This window comes from Bemisia tabaci, chromosome 5 (genome assembly GCF_918797505.1).
Source record: "Bemisia tabaci chromosome 5, PGI_BMITA_v3".
Lineage (NCBI taxonomy): Eukaryota > Metazoa > Arthropoda > Insecta > Hemiptera > Aleyrodidae > Bemisia > Bemisia tabaci.
The window spans coordinates 21,062,172-21,086,727 of record NC_092797.1 but is presented as its reverse complement, the minus strand read 5'-3'; the positions used below and the strand labels follow the sequence as shown (position 1 = coordinate 21,086,727).

The 24,556-nt window shown below is 39.7% G+C and overlaps 1 protein-coding gene across 2 annotated transcripts in view; it reads right to left on the bottom strand.

Moving 5' to 3' along the window:
* LOC109036617 (uncharacterized) overlaps nt 1-24,556 on the bottom strand; it is a 168,912-nt gene that overhangs the window by 75,925 nt on the left and 68,431 nt on the right. The window contains exon 2 of one of the 2 annotated variants that reach the window (XM_019050958.2): nt 16,907-16,943. The exons of the other annotated variant lie outside the window; for it this stretch is intronic. The gene's annotated coding sequence lies outside the window, so the exon portion shown is untranslated. The remainder of the gene's footprint in view (nt 1-16,906; nt 16,944-24,556) is intronic. 2 annotated transcript variants of the gene reach the window in all.

The following is a 24,556-nucleotide window of genomic DNA, read 5'->3' as shown; positions in this document are numbered from 1 at the left end:
TGGATTCTTTCCGCGTGTTTTAAATGACAACTTGGAGCGTGCGCGAGCGTGGCTTTGGCGTGGCCGGAATTTCGTCTGGATATCAATTAATTCTTCATTCCACCTAACACCAACTACCAACGGTCGTTCAGCATGAGCGCGAACCCGGGCGCCCGGGGAGGGCAGACGAATCCGGATAAATAATTAATAAACCACGCGGCATAGCGCGCCCGGTTCGGTTCGGAGGTGACCGAAATTTTGTCAGACGCGTCTCTCTTCTTTCAACGTTGCCTTTTGCTCTGTGGTCCTGATTTTCAAATGTTTTCAGAAGCGTTGAAATGTTGAACATGTTACCAGCAGACGGCGATATACCGGCGAAATCAAATTTCACTGGGGGAAAAAAAAGTCGCTTGGGTCCAGAGTCAGGACTCTTGAAAAAATTGACGAAAAAAATACTCTCGATGCAATCGGATTTTTGCTTGGATCGAGAGCCAAGCCTCTTAATTTTTTTTCCTCGAATATTCTTGAGGGGATAATCTCACGCTTACAGTCCCTAAAGTCCCACCCCCTCAATCCTTAATCAACCCGGCACCAGATAACTGTTGCTTGAGACCATCAAATTCTGGATGGACTCTGGATGGATGTCGGGGACGTCGTCGTGCTTTGTCGATTGGAATGGACGACAAACTGAAGGCATCTCTTGAGTTTCCGATAGAATATCGTCCATTTTAATCGACAAAGTCATAGCCGACCAATCAAGCTTCGCCATTTAACCTATGTCATCCATGTCCATCCGACAAACAAAATTTCAACAATGATCAGGCTGCTAGCCGGAAATCGAACCCAGGACCTCCCGATCATAAAGCAAGCGCTACAATTACTATACCACAGGAGGCCGACAATCTAAGCGGATTTCCTTTTAAAATTGTTTGGAGTATGATTCTAAATTAAGTACGAAATTGTATCATCTATTTCTTTTTCGTACTCTTCAAACGCAAACATTATTTGACGCCAAAACATTCGCTTTCAGCGCAAGGATAAAGCCTATGAGTTTGAGGCAACATTGCAGGAAAAAAAGAAGCGAAGAGCGAGAGACCGCGAGAGCAAGTATACGCGCCTTAATTGTTTTGAGTATGCAACATAGACAACCGCAAAGCACGAATAGTTGTATCAAGGCGTTGGTATCATTCGCGCGCATCTGAGGCGAGTCGGTGAGGATCTTTTGAGGTGAAAGTCATGCAGTACCGCGAAGTGTTAATTCAGCCGGGAACTTGTGCGCATTTTTTTAAAGGAAATTGATGTTACAGCTTAGAAAAAGCCTTTATCTGTCCACTCAAGGAGGGGCAACCATTTTACGTGACGAACTTTTTTCCTTTCGATTCCACATCCAAACCTTGCAACGCACTGAAAACGCAAAATCCGCGACTAACGAAGGATGTATGCGTGAGGCTAAACAGATGTACTTCCTCCATTTTCTCGGCAAAAATTGGCACAAAAATCTCCTTCTGAACGCACGGTACTGTAAGCTTAGATCCTTTTCGTCCGGGTCGCGCGGCATCATATACTTGAGTGCCCTTCAATAATTAAACTACATTTTGCAGTAAGGAGTCCATCCTTGATCTTCCATAAAAGCACTTGTCTTTCATAAGAAACAAATTTTACATATGTTCTTTCTAAAATGAGCAAGAAATAAAGGCCACTCATTGCAAAATTTGGTCCAATTTAAGATCCTTTTTTTCCGCTTATATTTTTAAGAGAATGAACTTGTTATTTTTGAGTTTCAACTTCGAGTCTGATTACTTTCTCTCAACCGTGTCGTCGTGTACTCAACGATTGCCACCTTTTTTTATACAATGCAGTATCTCTGAATAAAACCATTCAATTTCATGCCGCCCCACAGTGGATCGAGTCATGGGAGAGGTCGGACAGTACTTGAAAACTTTAAACGCTTATAACTTTGTTTATACAAGACTTTGAAGTTCTAAATGAGATTCCATTGGTTTCTTCTTGAATTTTCTTCAAGAAGCATCCCTTTAAATTTAAAATGTGACGAAATAAACATCAATATTTGCAGTTTTAGTTAAAAAATTTATGTTCGACCTCCCTAATTGAGTCGATCCACTGTGCGCCCCAACTCTACTTTCGCTGATATTGCGTCAGAAAGATTGTCAAAGTAAGTTTCAGCCAGACCGCAGACCTTCCACCACAACTTCAGTTTAAATTTTAATTGCTTCAGCCATAAAGTTTGAATGGAGTGATGAGGGATACCAACGGGTTTGTTTGGATAAAGGAGTAAAGGACATAGGTAATCCGTGGCACTTAGGTGGTATCTTTCTTTGGTTCTTTTTTTTGTGGTTTTTTTTTTCTTCTTTTTGAAACACGCCTTCAGCCGAGCTTTCTCCAGTTGGCAACGATGTTTATACTTCCTCCAGCGGAACAATCATTAAGTTATAGTGGCGAATATTGGCGTATGCTGAGCACCGTCCGCGACGCGACGCCCTCCGGGCGCGACGCGCGCCGCGTCGCGTCGGTCGCGTCGCGGCACGCGGGAGAGGTCATCCGGCGTGGCGCACGACGCGCCCATTGGCTGCGAGAGGATCGTCTGATCTTTTGGCTCCGCCCTTTCGCGAATCCGTAAACTGTTCCGCGCCCGGCGCCGTATCGTATCGAATCGCATCGCATAACCTCGATCGGCGATTCTTCACCTGTCGAGCTTTGACTTCCGGCGAATTCCGACAGGTGTCAAAAAAATGTTCCCAGCCGTGACGGGTTTCATCTTTGAGACAGAATGGATTAGTCGTGTTAGTCAAACAATTGTGCTCTGTTGGTGGAATTCTACGGATTTGTGACGTATTTTAAATGCCGCAGATACACTAATTCCACGTTCAAAATTAAAGAAGAATTCGCCTCTTAAAAATCAGGATGATTCAGTGAAGATTCTGACCAGTTGACAACACTGTCTTTTCTCCGTTTGAATCCATCATAAGTATCGATTTAATTCGAGCAGTCTGCCTGCCTTGGAATCGATTGTTCTCTCCTGTTAGATGGAGAATTGAGATTGCAAAGAATTGCAAAGATTGCATCAGCGACGCGACGCCCAAGAAGCAAAAAGCCCAAACAGTCACATGGAACTAGAATTTGTCTTTATCCGAGAAATGATAATTTTTCAAAAGACCAAATCAAATATATTACAACAATATTCTATTACACTTTACTTCTGGAATTTACTCATGGAATAAGCATTCGTGTTAGAGATTAGATGTAGTCCCTGGAACGTTCCAGTGACTAACTTCGCCCCAGTTATCCCCAGGTCAAAAATTTTCTTGCGCTTTCCGTAGACAAAAAAAGAAAAAAAATGACATTTTCCTCGCCCGTGAGAATTTTGTTGAAATTTAAGAGCAAAGCGTTTGATTTTTTGGGTAATCAGACCAAATTGCTGCAGGGCTGTATAGGAAATGGACATTGATTTTCTGAAAGTTTCATGGGAAGTAACTTCGAAAAGTTCAAAGCGGCTGAGTTTCTTCGCAAAGTACGAAAAAATGTCTTCCGAGACACTACTTTCTGCTCAAGCACAATTGAATGCGTTTTTTTGTTTGTTTGATACATTTAAGGTGTGTTAGTAAAGCTGGGCCCAGCTACATTGATATGTACTATAAAGTTGTCCGAAATCCGAGGGGAATGGACGAATTGGACTCAGATATGAGCGCAAGAGACATTTCGTCGCTCTTTTGACGTGAGGGCGTATCTCGATCTCCACATGAACCTCAAAAAGCATAGATGTATATGTAAAACAAGGCTCAAGCGAGAATTAAGATACGCCCTGACGACAGAGGAGCGACGATTTATGCCAGGTCAAGCTTCCTCTTTGGCCGATGTTCGCCAGAGATGGAAACTGATGCCAATCGATTGTCTTATTAAGTAAGCGTTACTTAATCACAAGTGCGTAAGACATAGTCGATAGTATGCAGATGGACTTCATGTGTTTCGATAGTGTTCAGTGTAGGTTCTGATTTCCTGCCTTGTAATTGAGACTGATAACAAATAAAAGCTAAGAGAAGATCATGATAAAATAAAATAATTGTATACGTAAAAAAAGGCCAAATTTTACTTGCCCAAGAAATTAAATAAAAATTTAACGATACGTTTGGCCGTGCAGTCACACTGGAAAAAAAACACATTGGATTTAGAGTCCTGACTCTTAGAAACATCGACAAGAAAAAATACTCTTGATTTAATTTAAGCTTAAATCAAAAACCAAGCCTCTTAATTTGAGTGGATTTCCTTTTGATTTAAGCTTAAATCTGATTGAATCAAGTGTCCTTTTTCTTGCCAATGTTTTCAAGAGTCTGGACTCTGGATCCAATGTGTTTTTTTTCCAGTGCATCATCAAGTTCATGCATTTCCTAAAAATATATAACATTCTACCTATAATATAAAATAATATATGATAAAGAGTGACGTGTGACACATGACACATAATCAGTGGCGTAGCGTGCTTTGCGATAAATCGATTGATCCGCCCCACTCCCCCCTCTTCCTCTCTTGACGCACTATACACCGGTGCCCAAGCTTCATTTGGCTCCTAACATTTTCATCCATGCAGGAAAAAGTGAGAATAAAATCACTAGATTGAGTACATTGAAAATGACGTCCATGAGGTGGATTATGCGTTGGTTAAATCTTGCAACGCGGAACCATTTAGCGACGTAGCAGTTTGCCTCCTAACTGCCCGTAAGTCTTCATCGCACAAGTCCTCGCCGTGATTTACCGACTTAAACTGCGACACCTTTCACGCTTTCAGCCTCCTTTATGTCACTAGAGCACGCATAGCTGAATCATCTTGGACTTATCTACTGTATAATATGTAAATTGCGTCTATTGTCGATTTGCAATTCCGCGGAACGGACTAACTGTAAGTGGGCCGCTTCAAAAAGAACGTCATTCAAAAAGCCGCTCGGATACTGATCTTCCCGCGCCAAACGGTACAGGCCCATTTGCAATATTGCTAATACTGTTAAACCGTTTAGTTATTTCAGTAACAAGAGGAACCCCTCATACTCGTGAAAAGAAGGAGGGTCTCCAAAATTCTTTTGAAAAATAATATTTTGGAAATTAAAAGAATCGCCGTCGAAATCACGAATATTCACGAGTCATTTCATCAGGTGTGCATGAATAATTCACCTCTCGTAGTTTGGAAACAAATTGAAGCACGCTCATACGGCTGCTAGATGTTATGCACCACTGATATTTATAAACGCGATTGCAGCAATCTTTAATAACTTAAGCGTGTATATTAGACTTTAGAGGGGGTGGTGGGGGAGGGCTGCAAGAATTTTCTGCACATTTTTGTTAATTCCGTAAACTATAGAGAAATTTTTTCATAATTTAAAAAACAATTACACTTAATATTTGACACGTCATTTGGAAATTTTTGTAGTGATATAATATTAATTTCCTCACATTCTTGTCACAAAAAATAGGGAGAACAGAACGAAAAAATTCACGGGAAAAAGTGTGAAGGGTTTTCCCCTAAAATTGTGGCACTACCTCAATTTGTCGTATGATGCGGACATTTCCAATTAATCGCGGGAGTACCGCAACTCAAGTTAGGGTAGTCCAGCTACATTTGGGATAGTAACCTAATTTATTGGGGTTCTACCACAGTTAATTGGAAATGTACATTGTACATATCATCAACCAACCCCATGATTTTTATTCCGTGTTGGAATGCCTAGGTTGAAACCGCTACAAAACTTGACTTGACAGGTTTTCTTATTTTATCATATGACGCATTCCTCCTGCTCTTTTTGAACCACCTTGCACGGATTTTAAACGTAAGAATCATAGTTTTCCGGAACGTACTATGCATTTTTCCACCGGCGCCTTATTTTGCTAATTATTCATTATTGCACTCGTTTGACGAACGATTTGTCTCGCTTGTCATTTTAATTTGATGTCTTGGCATTTGCTGAGGGAAACCTGTCAAAGCTGACGTACGCCCTTATTAATTTTTATACATTCACAGCATCAAACTCCTTGCAATCCTCAAGTCCGCGGCGAACGCCAACGCTGAAGCTTTTAATCCTGTTTTTCTGTCTTCAGTCTTGTTTACGTGTCTTCGATTTCCTGTGGGATGTTGCCAGGCGTTGGAAGAATGTTTCCAATTCTCCTCCTCGACCAGGAATGATACGAATTTTCCGGTACAAGTTGGCAACTCAGTCGGTCAGCAAAGTAGTTGGCAGAAAGACCTTGCCGTGAGACTTTTATCAATGGACAATAGACCTTGCGTATCCCTGGATTTTCCCTTAAAAATTCGCACTTTTGCAGGCTTTAGAGTAAAGCCACGAGGAAAACCTGAGATAATCCTTCCGCTTGCAAACTTATGAGTGCGTCAGCTCTCTGCAACCTTTAGTAGTACTACCGATAGTATTCGTAGATTGATTGACATCATTTTCGTTAAGATAGCATCAACTTAAGTGTGTATTAATAAATTATAATCTAGTTGGGGTGCCTCGAGTACACACAAGGTAGGTACACTCTGAAGAAAATGTTTTTTTGGCTCCGCCTCCGAAAGCAAAATTGGAGAGGTAGAGTGAAAAGGATGAGAAAGATTTGATTATGCTTGGTTCAGACTGAGCTTGAGAGGCATTCAGTCTCAGATGTGCTGAATTATTGAAAGTCAAACAAGGAAAAATGCGACATTCTTTGGAAATTTCTGCTCTGACTTCCCAAATATCGTTGTCTTTTCATAGTGAGATAGATTTGCAACAGAGTGAACGTCTTACACTTTTGGAACCTCGAAGGGACACGTTATTTTTTATTTCGATGTAGATGAGTGTAGGGTTTCATTGGATAGAGGGTTGAATAAATTGCTCTGGGTTGAAATGGAGCAAGGAGATCCTTTTTCGGAACGTAGTGAAAAGATAAGCCGTAGATTAATGAGAATAATGTATTGGCCCCTTCTCAGGCCCGCCACATCCCATCTCGGGCCCTGGTACCAGTTTTAAGGTCCGGGCCCCAATTACGGAGGGGGGGGGGTCCGAGGGGCATCCCCCGAGAAATTTTAGAATTTATACGACTAATCGGACGCATTTTGAAGCTTCCATAAAGAATTTTTTCATCAATTTCTGCGGAATAATTATGTTTTTTTTTCTACTTTCAGCACAAAATACTTGCGAATTGTTGCATTCAAAACAGCTGGAACATTTTTATTTATTTTTTTTTGGGGGGGGGGGGGGCATATGATACTATTTTCAGTTCTAAGAGGGCCAGGCCCCCCTTGACTCCCCTTCGTTTGACTATGGCAAGGGAGTTGAGCGGTGAGCCATTGAAGTCTAGGATGTCCAGACTGGAGACTCTTAGCATCTGACGACGGAAGAAAATGAAACGCAGCTACTAAAAATATCCCTCTGTACTGAAAATCTTGAAAATAGATAGAAATTTTCCAAAAATTATACTTCTTTGAAAATTTAAGAGGAATTCTACAGTGCCCTAGCGTGTTTCTGAAAATCTATTCATACCTTTTGCGAAATTTTTAGGGTAAATTTTTCACTTTTTCTTACGAAACAAGGGCTGCATGTGTATTTGAAGTGGTTTTTCACGGGTAACACGGGCCCCCTCCGGGGCCCGGGCCCCGGTACCAGGGACCCAGTACCCCCCCCCCCCTTGTGGCGGGCCTGCCCCTTCTAGTTATTATGGAAAAAGGAGAGGAAAATTTTTGAAAGTATCATTGATGAACTAGGCAGGCATCCTCTGCCAAAATTTAGAAGATGGATGGGGTAAAGGAGCTATTAATGTTGATTTACAGGCATGTACTTAATCGCCACTAAAACTGGAGTTCCCGTATTATAGGTGACAACTATTAATTGTGGGAACACTTTGTATAGCAAAAAAACAAGTTATTCAAATTGGGCATCATGTTCACGAATTTTTACTTTTTCTAGAACTCTCTGTCACAACACGATTAATTAATGTTCTTCGCCTAATTTAAGACTTTTCATAAATTATTCATGATATTTTGTATCCGATTGTTTACAACGATCTATAGATCTCGTGCTAGCCAGCCAGCGACTGAATACATATTTTGATGATTAATGACAGTTTATTTCCGCAAAATTTTTGGACACTTGTTTTTTTGGTCTATTTTTTTCATTGTACTGTAATTTTTTCTTTAACTTTGTGACCTTGAATGAAATGTAACATTGATAGGGAAAAAAAGAATTAAACCCGAAATGTCGATATTTCTTCCCATTCAGTGTACACAATTTATGTTAACCGATTAAAAACACGTCAAAAATTGCATTATATAGCATTGCCGGAATCCAGCTCAATTTTTGCTGATTCTGCTTAACAACTGGATTGCATTTTGCAATTAGGAACTATAAATTCCGGCCCGGTTTAAAAACAACGTATGTGCCATTAGTTTCCCTATGTACATAAGTGTTTTTTCAGATGAGCCACAATTTACAGGTCCAAATTGCAAAATGCAGTCCAACTGATAAAAATATAATGTTTGAAAACAAGTTGCATGGAGTTCTCGTGTCAAAAAATAAAATGGTTGCAAGTATTCAAAATAATTTTATTGGTTGCAATACACCTGTCTCTAACGTTGCCATTGCACTATGTACATTTGTTCTAGTCTGCAATTAAGGGCAAGAAAATACGTAAAAAGCACTGCATTGGAATTGTTAACGACTGGAATGCTTGAGAGATTAGGGTTTGGATTATGAAGTTAGCAAAGACAAGAGTATATTACGACATCACGAGTACGGCTTAGTAGTGACCTAAGTAAGGGTGACTGCATGCAGGAAATTTAGATGTAACTCAGTCCTATGAGACTTATAGTGAGCAATTTCTGTGGGCGACAAGCTTAATAAGCTCGGCGAAAGGCAACCTGGTGTGTAACCTCGCCGTGGCACGGTGGTCAAAATTAGTCCATTTGACGACAGAAAGGTATCAATTTCTCATGAAAGGGGCCTCATTCAAAAAAGACGTCTCTTCACAACTTCGAATTGAGTATTTTCAATCCTGAAACTGTAAGTTAAACAATGTCTTAAGCTTCTTGCTTAAATTGTGTAACTTTTACATTTTTTTTTATATGTAAACAAAATCTGTAAAAACTTTACTGGAAGTTTATTACAATGAAAACTAGAAAATACCTCTTGGAGTGTGCCTTTAATGTCTGGTAAAATTATTTGTTAGGCCGTGATAGTAATACCTTTCCAAGGTAAAATCAGATGTAAAAAGTATCAGATGTCAGGTAGAAGCAGACCCTTGTAGTATGAATTTTAGTCGCTCAACGGCTGATGTTGCGTCCACACTAGTCCACAGTGCGGCGCAGCATATTGATACCGTATTATATTGAGCCCTGCGGTACGGTAATGAAAGACTGCTCTCACTCAATTAGGGTTGGGGATTGCGGTGTGATAGGTGAGAGTGCAGCATTGTCATTTTACCGTAAATCCGATGAATTACCTTATCTTTGCCTGTTTGCAGTTGCAGTGATTGTCAGAAAAAACACTCGTTAAGAAAAAAAAATGTGTAAATCAAAAAGGACAAGGAGCAAAACTTCTGGGTCCATATTCACAGTGAGATTGAGTATCAGCGTGACTGTTTCATACGAAAAATTAATATTCAATATCGGAATAAACTTGACATCACAGCATAGTCTGAAATGAGCTTAATTTTTTTGACAGCCCATCCATGGTAAGTAGGTATACATATTCTAAACACGTGTCTTTCCTCTTTCATGTATACTTATGAGCTGAGCTACAGCTGAAACAAGATTGAGTTGTTGAAGGAGCAGGGCGCAATTACTGAGCCACATGTTATAAAGCACGAGTTACTGATCTTCCGCTATTGTATAATAGGGCAAAAGTCCAAACTGATCGTTCATTTATTAGGGCTGGGGGACAAGTCGATTTATGATTGATTAAGATCAAGACTCTAAAAATTGGCTGTAGTTCATTATTTATGCGCACCTATGCGGGCCATACTTGTTTCCTCTCAGAGGAATATGCATGCATATTCGTTTCTCCACCCCCATAGCCTGAGAATCTTGATTCAGTTGCGAAATAAAACCTCGAGATGAATAAAGTGGAATAGAAAAAGAAGAGCAGAGAGAAGAGAAAAGGTCGTCGTCTCCCGGAAGAAGGAACGTAACTCAATTCCAAGGTTGTCAAATTGACTAGAACAATTAACTTATTTAAAAAAAAGGAACCTGTGCAATTTTGATCCAAAATTTTTGTCATTTTTGCATGGAGTATGAGAAAAACTCAGTAAAATTTTAGTTAAAAATGCCCACGATTCTCTTGATTAATGAGTAATTTGCAAGGAAGAATTCGGCAACACTGAAATGAAGTTACGTTCTTTCGTGAGGGAAACTACGAAATATGAAGTCTAGTGCATGCAAATCAGCTGTATTATGAAGCAGAATTAGTGATTAATGAAGAGAAAACTAGCCTGCGTATCTTCGCAATATCATACTAAACTAAATTGATTGATCGTGATCAGAGTGCAGGTTCGTGGGAAACTTTTGCAGATCCTTGGATAAAAATTTGTGTGGTAGAATAGTTGAGTGTCAATTCTATCGTTGCACTTATTGGAGTAGGTAATTCGTTTTATGAGTAATGGTTCATTAACTCAACTAATAAGCTGTGTTTTAACGGTAAATGACTCTCTTACATTTCCTAATTTTATAGGGATGCTACAAGGAAGTCGATAAATTTCAAGGGAGATTCTGTGCGGGAATGCTATCATTCAAGACATTTGGCCTATGGACCATGTAAGTACCTGCCATATCAAGCAGTATATATGGACGGCGTCTAGCAGAAAGGAACCAAGCCTCATCAGCTATTGCCAAAAATTGGGTAATTTAGTTTTTTACATGAAACGGGAAAACGGTTTCAGTTTGAAAAAACGGTTGTGCAGATTTATCTTTCGAATTGCAAGAAGTGAACTGCATTTTGCAATAAGGAGCCACAATCTCTGGATCTTCCATAAAACCACCTGTCTGCTCAGGGAAACCAATGGCATATATGTTGTTTCTAGAATGCGCCAGAAATAGTGGTTCCTTATTGCAAAATGTAATCCAATTGATTGTTTCATAGACATTTTGACTGCATTTTGCAATAAGGAACACCACGATCTCTGGATCTTCCATAAAAGCACCTGTCTGCTTAAGGAAACCAAGGCATAAAAGTTGTTTTTAAAATGAGCCAGAAATAATGGTTCCTTATTGCAAAATGTAATTCATTAAAATGGAAAAAACAGTGTTGCCAACTTTCAAGAGGCGTCAATGATGACTGCGGCGAGACCCCATTACACAATATTTTCAGGTTTTTTGAATCTGGGTCGGTCTTTGAATGATCTTTCGTCACTCGTTTTTCTCTGAAGTTTCTCTGAACCTGTCACGGTCACGGTAAAGCAATCAAGGAAAGGGAATCGGACTCGCAAAAGAAGTGAGAGTAATTTTTATAGACGAGTCAATACGCAGTAAATAAGTCATCCACTCGTCTGATGTGCGCGGCGCGGCGCGCGGCGTCTTGGGAGACTTGAACGCTCGGATAGGAAGACAAACGCTTGACGCCTGACAGTGTTGTTGCCACCTCATCGCCACAATTCCTCCCTAGACCTCAAACATTTTGAGACATTTCGATGATTTTGGGGTGAGAGGGGGTAGTACAAGTGCATTTTGACAATTGGAGGTTACCACTCAAGTTGTTTCTATCAGAAACTGTTATTGCCAAATGGACTAAGTTATGCAATTAGGAACTAAAATTTCTGGCTCGTTTTGGAAACGGCATGTGTGCCATTAGTTTCCCTATTCACATACGGAGAAAAAAAAAACACGGTTATTCGACGGTTACCACGGTAATACTGTCACACGGGATTCCTTGGAGGTGGAACCGTGGATTTTGGTAATATTATTGATGAGCACAGTAGCATAATTATGCTCATAATAGTATGTCTGTGCTCACAGTAATATTACGGTGAACACGGTCATATCACTGTGCTCATCGTTACAAGAATCAAAATCCACGGTTCTACTACCGTGGAATCCCGTGTGACATCACTACAGTTGTAACGGTAGAATAACTGTGTTTTTTTTTCTCGGTGATTGGTGAGCTCGGTATATGGTAGCTATATGATGGTGATTTTATGCACGAGTTAGAAATTGTAGTTGCTCATTGCATAATACACTTCAAATCATTTCACACCACAGAGCACTTTAGAGAAGAGTTTTATGCCAGTCAAAGGAGCATTTTCGAGCCTTGTTCATTTAACAAGTTGTTTTTAACTTTAAAACGTTTCCATATTTTTTTAAAAACTTTTAAAAAATAATCGATACAACCAACAATTTGGTTATTTTTATTAACTTTATTTTATTTTATTTTCAATCTCTCTCAGTAGTTAATAAAAGCCATGGTTACCGTAATGTGTTTCTGGCTACTGTATGTGCATTTATATTTTCTGATACATTGATAGCTGAAGTCGGAAAATGCGTATCTCCATTGCAACATTAAAAAAATGCTCAATCCTGTTTCCTCTTTTTTCAAGAAAACCATCCGAAACATCTCCTCATGATTGTCTAGAAAAGTTTTGAAATGATCCAAGAAAACTCATGGAAAATCTCGAGAGAAAATGTTGCGTGGATATCTATTAAAGATATGAAACGTGAGCGGCGCAGATTAACAACGTCACAATCGCAATAACGTATTACACAACTTTAGCAATCGATATTCAGTTCGACTTCGATGAGTTTAGTCCTCTACCACTCCTACAAAAAACCGCGATAAAATCAGAAATGTTGCAGTGTCGGGAAGTAGATACGTGATTTTTCCTATGGACATCAATTTATTGATTGTTCGTCTTTCAGACGGCGATGCTCATACGGAATCAACTCACGTCCGACCAATCACATTAATGAAACAAGAAGTTGATATTGTGTGACGTTAGTACTACCGATTGGTAACTCGATAACATGACGGTAATTTATTAGTACAATTGATACCACCCAGAGCACATACCTTCATAGCAACAGATGTACAATGTACCTGTCACTATTTAATTTATTTGACTCACGCGCTAATACAATATCCATTATGATCATCTTGAGCCAAACAAAAGATCTAATTCAGTGCAATTTTGCGATCAAGGGATAGGTTTGAAATATTCGAGTACATAAATATCCTATAGCTACTCGAGATTTCGTGAAACATTGCTAACGCAACCTTCTGTAATCTTAATGTATGAATAAAAAAATATTTCTCTCCTTCACTATTTGTGATCATAGATGACTCAAACATTTTTTCATTCTGCTGGAATTGTTTCTGTTCTCACACGCGTTGGATAATGCTGGTTTTGTTTTATTTACTGAGATGTAATCAGCCTATAGGATTTTATTATTGAAATTTTCAAAAATTAACAATTGTACTGTTGTAACGCCTTTACCTTTAGTACCAATGTAACAACTTTACCTGAACAAAAAGATAGTTAAAAATCAAAGTATACATAAATAATTATTGTGCATCAGGAGAATTTGCAAGATACATTAAATATTTTATTCTCTCGATGAGAATCCATGTGCAAATGAGAATTATTGTCATTTTATGTGTTAAGAAACGCAATTCTTTAGCAAATGAAATTTTGATAAATACTACTCCTTTTTTACCATTTTAAAAACTGATCACGAATAAACTTTCTCGGTCTTTCTTAAAGCGAAAGCACACACAGAGGACAAAACTGGCCAAAACCGAAATGATCCCAAGCAATAATTTTGTCATCCAAAAAAATTGAGGATGGGAAAAAATGAAATTATCACTAAGTGTAAGACGATGAGGGTAATGAATCATATTAATGATCTTGACGATGATGTAAATGATAAAATAATTTCATGGAGTTTCGAAACAATCTCAGGAAATGTTAGGTAAGAAGAGAAAGCAACAACTTTCTGACGACCATTAAAAGATTGAAAAGAGGAATAAAATCGTCATTTCCCCCATGAGAAAACGTAATTAAATTTTAACCTTCCCAAATATCCCATAGCACATGCACATTGCAGTTTTAATTGTAAATTCTTGGTCAACTCGAACTGAAAATATCACTGATTTTTCATCTAATCTCATGCAAAATTCAGGCTTTTGGACAAGAATTGCACAGGTATATCCTTGTAAAAAAATCGGATTATTTGAGTCGATTTCGCAACCATGGAATGGAGTTACGTTTCTTACTCTGGAAAACGACAAAATTACCAATCGTATACTATTTTTTGAACGTATTTATACCAAAAGGAACCATGTCGCACGCAAACCCTATGCACATAGTTCCAGTGGCGTGGCGTGCTTTGCGATATATCGATTGTCATGCCATTTAAACCTATGGAAAAGGATCGATACTCAGGGTTTTCGCAGCGAACACCTAAATAATCGATTCTTTACCATGAATTTAAATGGCAGAACAATCGATATATCGCAAAGCACGCCACGCCACTGCATAGTTCCTTTTAGCATAAATACGTCCTTGACTCCTTGTGTCGAACGATTGACTTTGCTCCCTGCTGAATCGGTAAACCCCTACTTTTTCCACGTATTAAATCGAGACCGCCCTACACTCACACGAAGGCCGTTTTCGCAGAAAGCATTCACACAGTAAAGGCGTTACCCGAGCCATAAGTTCGACACCTTTTACCTTACCTACCACACGCCGTGCAGTAGAAAAGCCGAACGCGAACGCATCCTACCATATGCAAGACCCGCGAGAAATCCATCACGATCCGATGACTCTCGGGGCTGCATAATTATAGGTTAGGTCTGTCGATTCATTTGTCTAGCGTGGACGGAAGGAATAATTAGCGGAGTTCAATTATACGTCGCTGACGCATAGGCGGCCGTAAAGAATCAATTACGGCCCGCCAGACTTGAAAGAAAGGAGGAGACATGCAGTAAACCTCCGTCCTCTATGCACTGTCTGGATTTGATCCATCCCTTCGTCTGCGGTCTAGCCTCCCTTTTTGCGTATTAATACTTTCTAGTGTATTTTCATAAAATATATATTTTTTTTTTGAGGGGGGGGGGGGGAGGTCTCAATCGATACCTTCGTCCACACTCTAGCCTTCTGGATTTAAGAGTCTTCGATTTTTTCCTTTCTCTTTTATACTCTCCCTTTCACTCTATTTACCTCTATCTCTCTTTACAGTTCTAATCCATAACCTCTACTAAGAGTGTTCACGTATAATGTACCGCAGCTGGAAGACATGTTACGAGCCAGTGTTATAGTGCGTTACGATGGGTTAGTTGTCACAGCACTTAAGCGCAGCGCGCAGTTATAGGTATTGTGATAGACATCCAATATTTTTAAAGAAAACCATGAAGAGTCATCAAGACTTGCAAAAATGTACTGTAAAACCATTGAGTATCTTTTGCAATGTTGAGTTTATCCTCTATCGAATCCATACAATTTTTTGTCGTTTGTTGCTCCCGATAATTTTCCAAAAGGTCTGGTTCCTTTTGAGTGCTTAGTCGATAGGTAGTACTTTTTGATTTCAACCTGCCTCTTGAATTCTAGCATACTATGGGCGATGCGCTCAAATTGCGCACCAGCTCAATTACAAGACGGCGGGAGAGGGGTCTCGCATACTCAGAATAGATAAATCTGTGATTCCTTCGTTGAATGCTTCTGATGTCAAAGCTCGGATGACGATAATCGTTTTTCTATAATTTATTTTTTTAACGGTCTGCTCAAAATTGATAGTTGAAATTTTTCTGAGCGAGTTCTTTCACCCCAACGGGACATCTTTCTTGGGGAATTTAAAAACGCGCCTACGTAGGCAACAGATGAGCGCTTCTCTAATTGAAACGTATGCATTGTATTCGATAGTGGTGCAGTTGGACCAGCTGAAAATGAGAAAATTCCTAAAAATGTTACTGAACATGAAGAAAAATAGTATAAAAAATCTATCAGAAAAACTCCGTTCTCTCGAATTACTCAATTGACTTTGGAAGCTATGTTTGCATGTTGAACCAAGCGATATCGATACAATCTCACCGTTTAATGGATCGAATACGATGTATTAGAGCTTTCCGGCATCTTTTCTGTTGATTTCCTCTTGTAATGACGGAAGTTCTCAGCGAGTAATTTGGCGCCTTCCCCCCTCAAAAGAAGCGACCCATGCGGCGGCGCGTTGCGGTTGTATCCTGTTGCGTTTCATCAATGATGCTTCGAGAGATGGTCCACCGAGCACGGAGATATCCCTCTACCGAGGAGGCTCAGAATGAATGCGCGAGGAAACAGCCACGGCTAATAATGCAGTGAAGTCGAAGTGGATAATGTGTTCACTTGTCAATGGGCTAATTTATGTGCAGAGGTGTGATGGGGGCTGCACCACCGCGGCTAGCCGCTGTCGCCGCGAGCCGCAGCGCTGCGAGCGAGAAGGCTTCAGCAAGCAAGCTGCTGTACCCATGGTGCGAGCAATTTGCACTTCGCACTTCGATCCGATTTGTCATTCCTCCTTTAACTATAACTTACCCGACAAAGACTCCTATAGTCCGTCCACGCCCCCGTCTATACCACGTTGCCAAACCAACGGCAGTGCATAAGACAGATCCGCAATATGAAGCGCAGAAAAAAATGAGAAATTTCCGAGATGAATTCTTCGGAGACCAATCGATTTAATCCCGCTGAAACTTCGAGGTTGGCTTATTTCTCTTCGAAAAATTAATATAGGTGCGAAGATTTTGAAAAATCGCAATAAAGATACGTGGTTATACCCACTTGGGCCATCAATATATTATAGGAGCTGTGCGTATTGTAGGCATCATGTGTCCACCATCATTTTTTCATTTTCGTGTGGATTATGCATTCAGTTCAGATTAGAGTAGTTCAGATCGGCAAAGTTTATGGTAAAATAATAATAAAATAAGTAACTCACACTTGATGAATTCCTCAAAAAACCAGCAATGCCTCACCTGAAAATAAAAAATGAAAGTTAGAAACTAGTGACTCAATTTTAATGACTTTACGAATATTCCAAATTTTTCATACCAATTACCTCTAAACATTCTTATGTGAACTGTACAGTACCAACGAAACTTAATTTCAAAGCTCGTTTTGGGAAAACAAAAAAAGAACTAACAGGGTACTAAACCAGGCTGGCTAAAAATCAGTACTTTTACAGTACTTTTTCAGTACATTCTCAAGAAATTCAGTACCTCCTCCACCGAGAAAATTCAGTACTTTTTCAGTACCTCCAATTGACGAAATTCGAAAAATTTCAAAAATGTTAATCTCTCGTTCAAATTGCGACAAAAATTACAAAAATTAAACAAATTCCGGACCTTCTTGCGGAATTTACGCACTTTTTCAGTACTTCCGGGCCATCCTTAAAAAATAGTACTATTTTGGAACTTTCCAGAATTTCCGGACTTGTAGACACCCTGACTCATAAGTTTTCCGGAAAATTTGTATTTAATCGGAGGAAATTCGACAACGCTCGCGTAATCATGTAACGTTTTCCATTAGCGCTTCGGTATTGATAATACTCGAACCTAAGACGGTGGTATCGATAATAGCGCCTTGATGCAAATATTCGTACTCTATGGACATCCGTGTTGCACACTGAAAATTGAAGGCGTTCCGGTCATTGTCTAGCCCATGAAGCAATGCTAGCAGCGTAGCCGATGAAAAATACACCATTCCACCACCAGTTCGCCGATTCTCTCACGAAAGAACGTAACTACATTCCAATGTTGTCAAATTTCCCTCTGCAAATCGCACATTTATTAGGATAATTTTGGAAGTTTCTGACTGAAATTTTTACTGATTTTTCTTCGGATCACATGCAAAAATCAGAAAAGTTTGGGGTGAAGATTTTACAGCTATATTCTTGTAAACATTTTGAATTGTTTGCGTCAATTTTGCAACCTTGGAATGGAGTTAAGTTCCTTCGTGCGGGCAACGACGAGTTCTGCTGTGAGCGAGTGCATTTCTTGAGCTTGCCTGTACATAGATCAATCAGAGGATGGATTAAAAATAAGGTTAAGGGCGGAAGATGTAAATTGAACTGAAACCCCTTTTCGGCGCCGCTTCCTGTCGGATATCTAAACCAGTTGTGAGATCTGTGCGAGCTGAGATACACGATGAACCAATATTGATCATCTGTTTTTGAGAACTGCCCCCCGTAACCGGAGTCATGTTAGTCCTGTTCATTAGTCGGGAAAAGCCGTCACATTGCCGCATTTAATATCACTTTCGACAAGATGCACTGACTAAATTTTCAGAGCATCGACTTAATCGATCTAAAAACCGGCAGCCGAGCATGCCTAAGAGATTCGTGTAGAGTGTAGTACATGATCGTACTCGAGCGCTTTGTTGCCACTGATGACAGATAATTTTAAGATCCGTGGTACACTGGTGTGCTAAGGAAGAACGCCGTATGAACATTCGAGAGTTGCCAAATTTCCCATGATAGAACATGCATTTTTTAGGAAAGTTATGGATACTTTTTTATTGAAATTTTCAGCAAATTTAAATCAAATTCCAAATAAAATTGTCTGAAAAGTTTGAAGAAAAGTAAATTTGTTTCCCCGGATAGAACATGAATTTTTGAGGAAAGCTATGAATACTTTTTTATTGAAATTTTCAGAAAATTTAAATCAAATTGCAAACAAAATTGTCTGACGACTTCGAAGAAAAATATTCAAAGTTTCCCCAGTAAATTCGTTTTTCGTTGAAAGAAATATGGCAACGTCTGAAGCTTCATAAGTTGTTCTTCCTTAGCACGGCAGCCTACCTCAGCCTAATTGGCAACCCACACTCAACCATGACACCCTTCCATTTAGGGGTTCTGTTATCAATAAGTCAATCTTAGCGCGGTGAGAATTACGAGATTTAAAGTATGTTGTAAATAGTAATCGTATCAGAGCTGATATTTCATTTTTGTTTGATTGTCTGGTGGTTCGCGCCTCGTATCGGCGCCTTTTTTACCCCTTGCGTGTTGCCGAAAACCGGTTTGCTGTCAGCTTACCCCAGGGACTTAACCATTTAACCAATCAACCATGGAGGTGATTCCTATTTTGACATTTTCTCACAGCTTATGAGATGATACACACAGGGTGTTCCGAAGAGAAATGCCGGTGCAGAACCTGAGAGAGCAATTCCTCAAGACGGAATTGAGAAATTTATCTTCTGTATGACATTTTTTTCCAATGGGTAGGGGCGGACAGCTCACAGTTTGTATTATTTAAATAACAAAGACCGTGTCAAAAAAAGGGTTTTGTGCCCTCTTTTCGGGAAACTCGGGGATTTTGTCCTAATTAGACCTAAACCTTGCGAAAAAAAAACCTGACCTCAAGAAAGTTGCGGGGGTCGACTTAATCCGATCCTATGAATTGCATTTAGCAAAAATGAACCAGCACGATGACAGTGCTGTAAAAATGTTGTTTCTTCATAATTATCTAAAAAATCTCCGAGAATAGCAAATAGTTTTTGTTAACCACCAAAAAAATTGTTAAAAATTGGAGGAAAAGAATTGTGTAAATTTGAGTATTGTACATATATGGCGTATCTTTAAAAGAAAAGATAAAGTAGCACGATTTTGAAAACACTGTTATAGCGCTGGTTCCTTTTCGCTAAAAGCGATCCATATTATAATGGTCATACACAATAATAAAATCTTATAAAATCGGCATATACCGTGAAACACCCTGTGTGCAGTGTTCAGGCTGACAAAAATGACGTCTATGCCTATTGAAAATGAAGCAGATCAGAGACTCCTGAAACACCCTGTACGTAGATCAGGCTGACGAAATGACTTCTGTGTCCGTCGGAAATGAAGAAGATCAGGGACCAAATGTCAATGGGAGCCATTGTTAACCTCACGCCAGCCGAAGACAAAAGAACAACCGAAGCGGACTCGAGTGTTTCGGGAGTTTTAATCAGAGCGCCAGATGACATAAGACAATAGAGTGGTGACGGCCCGCAGAATGACCCAAATCATCCCTTGAAAAAACATTTGTCCCTCCGAATTTGAGGTCAGCGCCGAATCCAAGAGGGCACGGAGCAGTTCAAGGAAAATCGACCACACATCAGTTTCCCGAAAGGCCGAAACACAAAAACCGGTAAAAAACAGATAAACATCACCCGAGCTAGTCTTTCAATAGGGGACGACGTTGTCGCGTCCGAAGAATAGTTTTTATAGCACTGCGAATCGAGCGACTTTTACGTTGTGATCTACAACGCTGCTGGGAAAAGTCTCCGCAGTCGAAGTGTTGCGTCTAGACGATTTTTTAATTGGTCACTTTCCCCCGAAGATCAAAAGGAGGCATGGGCGTATGGGTGCCGGTCTGCCGCAATGCCCAATAGTCGCGCCTCTCGCCATTCAAGTCGGAGTCACATTCCCCAGAATATCGTCTCTCTCCATCACCGACTACATTCCCCATTACGAGGGAATCTTCCTTCATACCTTTTTAATTCGTTGATAGCTCATTCAGCTTGCGCGGGAAAAAAAGGCGGGAAATCAGACGGACAAGTGATGCCTTTATAATAAGCCATCCGAAATTGTCTTGCTTTGTGTCGTAGCTCGCTATCAGAAACGCGGCGTGCTCTGCAATTTATCGATCGATCCGCCATTTAAACTAATGGAAAAGGATCGATAAACAGGGTGTTCGCAACGAATACCTTAATAATCGATTCTTTACCACAGCTTCAAATGAGTAAAATATCGATAATCGATAATCGATCATTCACGCCTCGCCTCTGGAATTTACGCTGAAGTCAATATTAATTGGATTGCATTTTGCAAAAAGGAACCACTAGCATTGCAATGTTGCTAAGATTGTGCAACTTCTTTTGTCTTGGAGGAAAAACCCGATTATCCATAATAGTTTCTATTTTACTCGCTAAAAACTGTAAATTTAAGACAAAAATTATCATCTGAATTTCATAGTTATTCACGATTTCCGCAATTATATTGCGAAAGATGAAGTTGCACAATCTGAGCATCATTCTAATGCTAGTGGTTCCTTTTTGCAAAATGCAATCCAATTTCGATTCTAGTTCACGGATGAGGATAGGAATTTTTTCATCGTTACAACCTGCTAATTTTTGTCAAAAAATTGCAATGATGATTGATTGCCTATGTTTTTTTGGGTATAAATGAATTATGGATGTACGATCGTGCGTGTGCAAATGCAAATGTGTAATATTTCATCTTATAATTTTAATTCAGCCTTTCCAAAATGTTAACCTTGCGCAAATGCCAGGTCCCTGATATGCATTCAGGTCTCCTTCGATATTTCAGAGTGGGATCCGAGACATTACAATTGAAAAATCGCTCTCCTCTTCAAACTTGCACCAACCCCTCCCGATCCTGAAATGGACGAGGATTTCCGCGAAGCTCGCGTTTTCGATGGCATAAATCACGCAGGATTTTCCGTCGGACGTAAATCACGCAAGAGCAGTAAACATGGGCGTCGACTTTTGCTCGGGGTTAGGTATTCGTATGCGGTCAAAATAGAAAAAAATCTACGAGGTACACTGCCATGCTGGGGAAAAATGCCGTATGAACATTCGCGAGTTGCCGAATTTCCTCCGATAAAATTTTTATTTTTAAAGAAAGTTATCATTATTTTTCCCAGAAATTTTCACACCATTTGGATCAATTTACGAACAAAATTCTCTGAGAATTCGGAAGAAAAATATTCATAAATATTCCCGAAAATTCATTATTTATCAAAGGAAATTTGGCAACGCCAAAAGGCTCATAAGGCGTTTTCCTTAGCACGGCAGTACAAATCGTGGTGGTTGACGCGACGCGACGTGGTGGATAAACGAACTTGCAAGACTATAGGCGCCACGCATGCGCAGATGAACGCTGGAGGCCTGGTGGTCACGGTTTGCAGCATGAAAATGAGGGATCTCTATTTTGGCCTTCAGACGATCATATTTTATATTTTATTGATCATTACAGGAAAGGTTGACTCGGATTGGCAAGGTGCGGGCGTATGATCGGCGACTCCGTCCATGTTTTACCGAGTGGGTGACTTACATGTCGTCCCGAGTCTTTGACCTCTTTGGCTACCTCGTAAAAATCCCCGCGCATCGTTCCCTGTTGCGTCGGTGAAGCGTTGAACTTTCGGCATGAAGCTGTAACAATCTTTCCGGCACGCCTGCAAAAATGAACTCGATTCAATCGGAAAAATTCTTGAATTTGCCGCCGAGAAGATTCTTCCTTGGATCAATGAGAGAAATGTTATTTGATCAAAAGAAAAGATGCTTGAATTAAAGATACACTTGGACCGCGTCTAATAAAAAGGAACCAAGTCATATCAGCTATTGCCAAATTTGACGGAGCAATTTAATTTTTGGCAAAAGCACGTTTGCGCGGATTTCTTTTGAAATTTTTAGGGAATTGTATGAAAAATTTCTATCCACTGATTTAAAAGAAAAGTGTGTGATCTTACGGCATATATGAGATCAGTGGAACTCTATTGTGTATGTAATTAATGAGATATTCTGTTTCGCAAGAAGCTTTTTCTGAACATCACTACGTCGGTAAAAGTTCAAAAAATGTAAAAATAAGTTATTCCTGAGATTTTGAGTCAAGTTTATAAGTGGTTCTAAAATTTCAGTTTCCAAGGGATTTCAGCGCACATAAATCACTAAGCACTCAGTATCTTCATCGCCAAGTTTCCTAATTATTCTAAACGCGATGAGTTTATGAGTGAGGCACTATTTCCGACTAGCTCACTTTGTTGCACAGTAGTGAGTTTTGATGCGGTATTCAAAGAGGATTCTGGGGAAAGCAGCTGTGGTGTCGCACTTCTAAACCATCAATCTTTACAAACGCGGAAAAAGATAAACAGTGTCCGATGTCTGTGATAATTAACGCGGAGAGATGACTGAAATGTGTTGCTGCGAATCTCCTCGGGTGGTCCCAGCAATTAAACTGTCTCCAAAAGATGAAGTTGCCAATTAAGACGAAAAAATCATAGAACAAGGTGACTATATGTTAATTCAAAATTGAAGATAATCTAAAAATAAGAAACATACTTTTACTGATTGTGAGATACACTCAAACTCACGTTGTCACCTTCCGGCCAAAGTATTACAAGCGCCATGCGACGTTTCAAAATTTCTGCCGCAATTTTATCTTTTTACAGAGAAATTTTTGGTTGAATCTATTTGCAAATTTCATCGAATTATATCGGCAGCACAAAGAAAATTCAGTGAAATTTTCGGCCAGCTTCATTGAACAATTCTTCTGTAAAACAATAGAATGGCGGCAGAAATTTTTGGACGTCGCATGGCACTTTGTGATACTTTGGCCGGAAGGTTACGACGTACTAAAGTTTAAAAGTTGCTTAAATTTCTGAGGCAAAGAGGCACATGTGCAATTCTGCGAATTCTGCAGAGATTATCTTTGAGGTTGAACTATACATTTGCTAAGAGGAACTACTATTACTGACTCATTCAGAAAAGCACCTATCTGCATTGAGAAACTAATGGCACACGCGTTGTTACTAAAACACGGCAGACATAGTAGTCCTTTATAGCAAAATGTGGTCCATTTTACCCCGTAAGTCTCTAATTCAGAGCTAAAAGAAGCGTTTCATTCTTACTTCGGAGTTTGTCAAATCAAATATCAGTCCAAGCTACTTTTTAAATCACCTCCTGAGGTTTGGCAATGTGCAAAATTTTCCGTCTCCCTTGAACTTGCACGGCGGCGCGTCTGTTCATCATCTTGTTTTCGTAGAGGTGCTTTGGAGGCTTGCCGAAGAAAGTATTTCTTTAATTATTATTATTCGAGTCAAAAAAAGATTTGCTTAAATGTTTCATGATTAATGGGCGCTGGGAGTGTGTCAAAAAGTCAATTTATCACTTTGGGGCAATAGAGTTCACGTGCGAAAATTACGTATAAATCGTCGGGTTACGGTAGTGTACCGAATACAGATGCTCCAAACGGGGACACAGCTTGTTTGAAAAGCCAAGCTTTAGCGATTGAAACGGATCAAGGATGATTAAGAAGATTTAAAAAAAAATAGATCTGTGTTAATACGAAAATTTCCAATTAATTAAGACGTTAGATGTTGTTGTTGACGTTTTTCTTCAAACTTAAACAATTTTGTTTTTGCGCACCACTATTAGAGGGACCTGTTTTTTCTAATAATTGCAAAGCAAACTTGTTCTTCTACTCACAACTGATTTTTAAAAACCGTGCAAAAAACAGTTCCTTCAACTTTATAAGTCGTGCTTTATTACGTTTTTCATAACAAGCAGGAAGGTAGGAATCCTTTTGGGGCTGGAAAATTATGTTACTCTTTTACATGACTTCTCTATCACTTAAGAATAGTAGAGGGTTACGATACAGTCGATACACCCCCTGACCGATACGCGACCCAACCCCTACGAGGCGCTTAACAGACGAGTCTATACTGCTTTAGGTCGTTTAAGTTGTGCAAAATTGTGACGCTACGATGATTGATCTAAAAAAGCCAGGATGAAATTTGTGACAAATGCATGTAGTAAAAAGCGCTGAGGTGGCTAAAATCGTTCTTCGGAATACGTATCAAGGCCAAGTCAA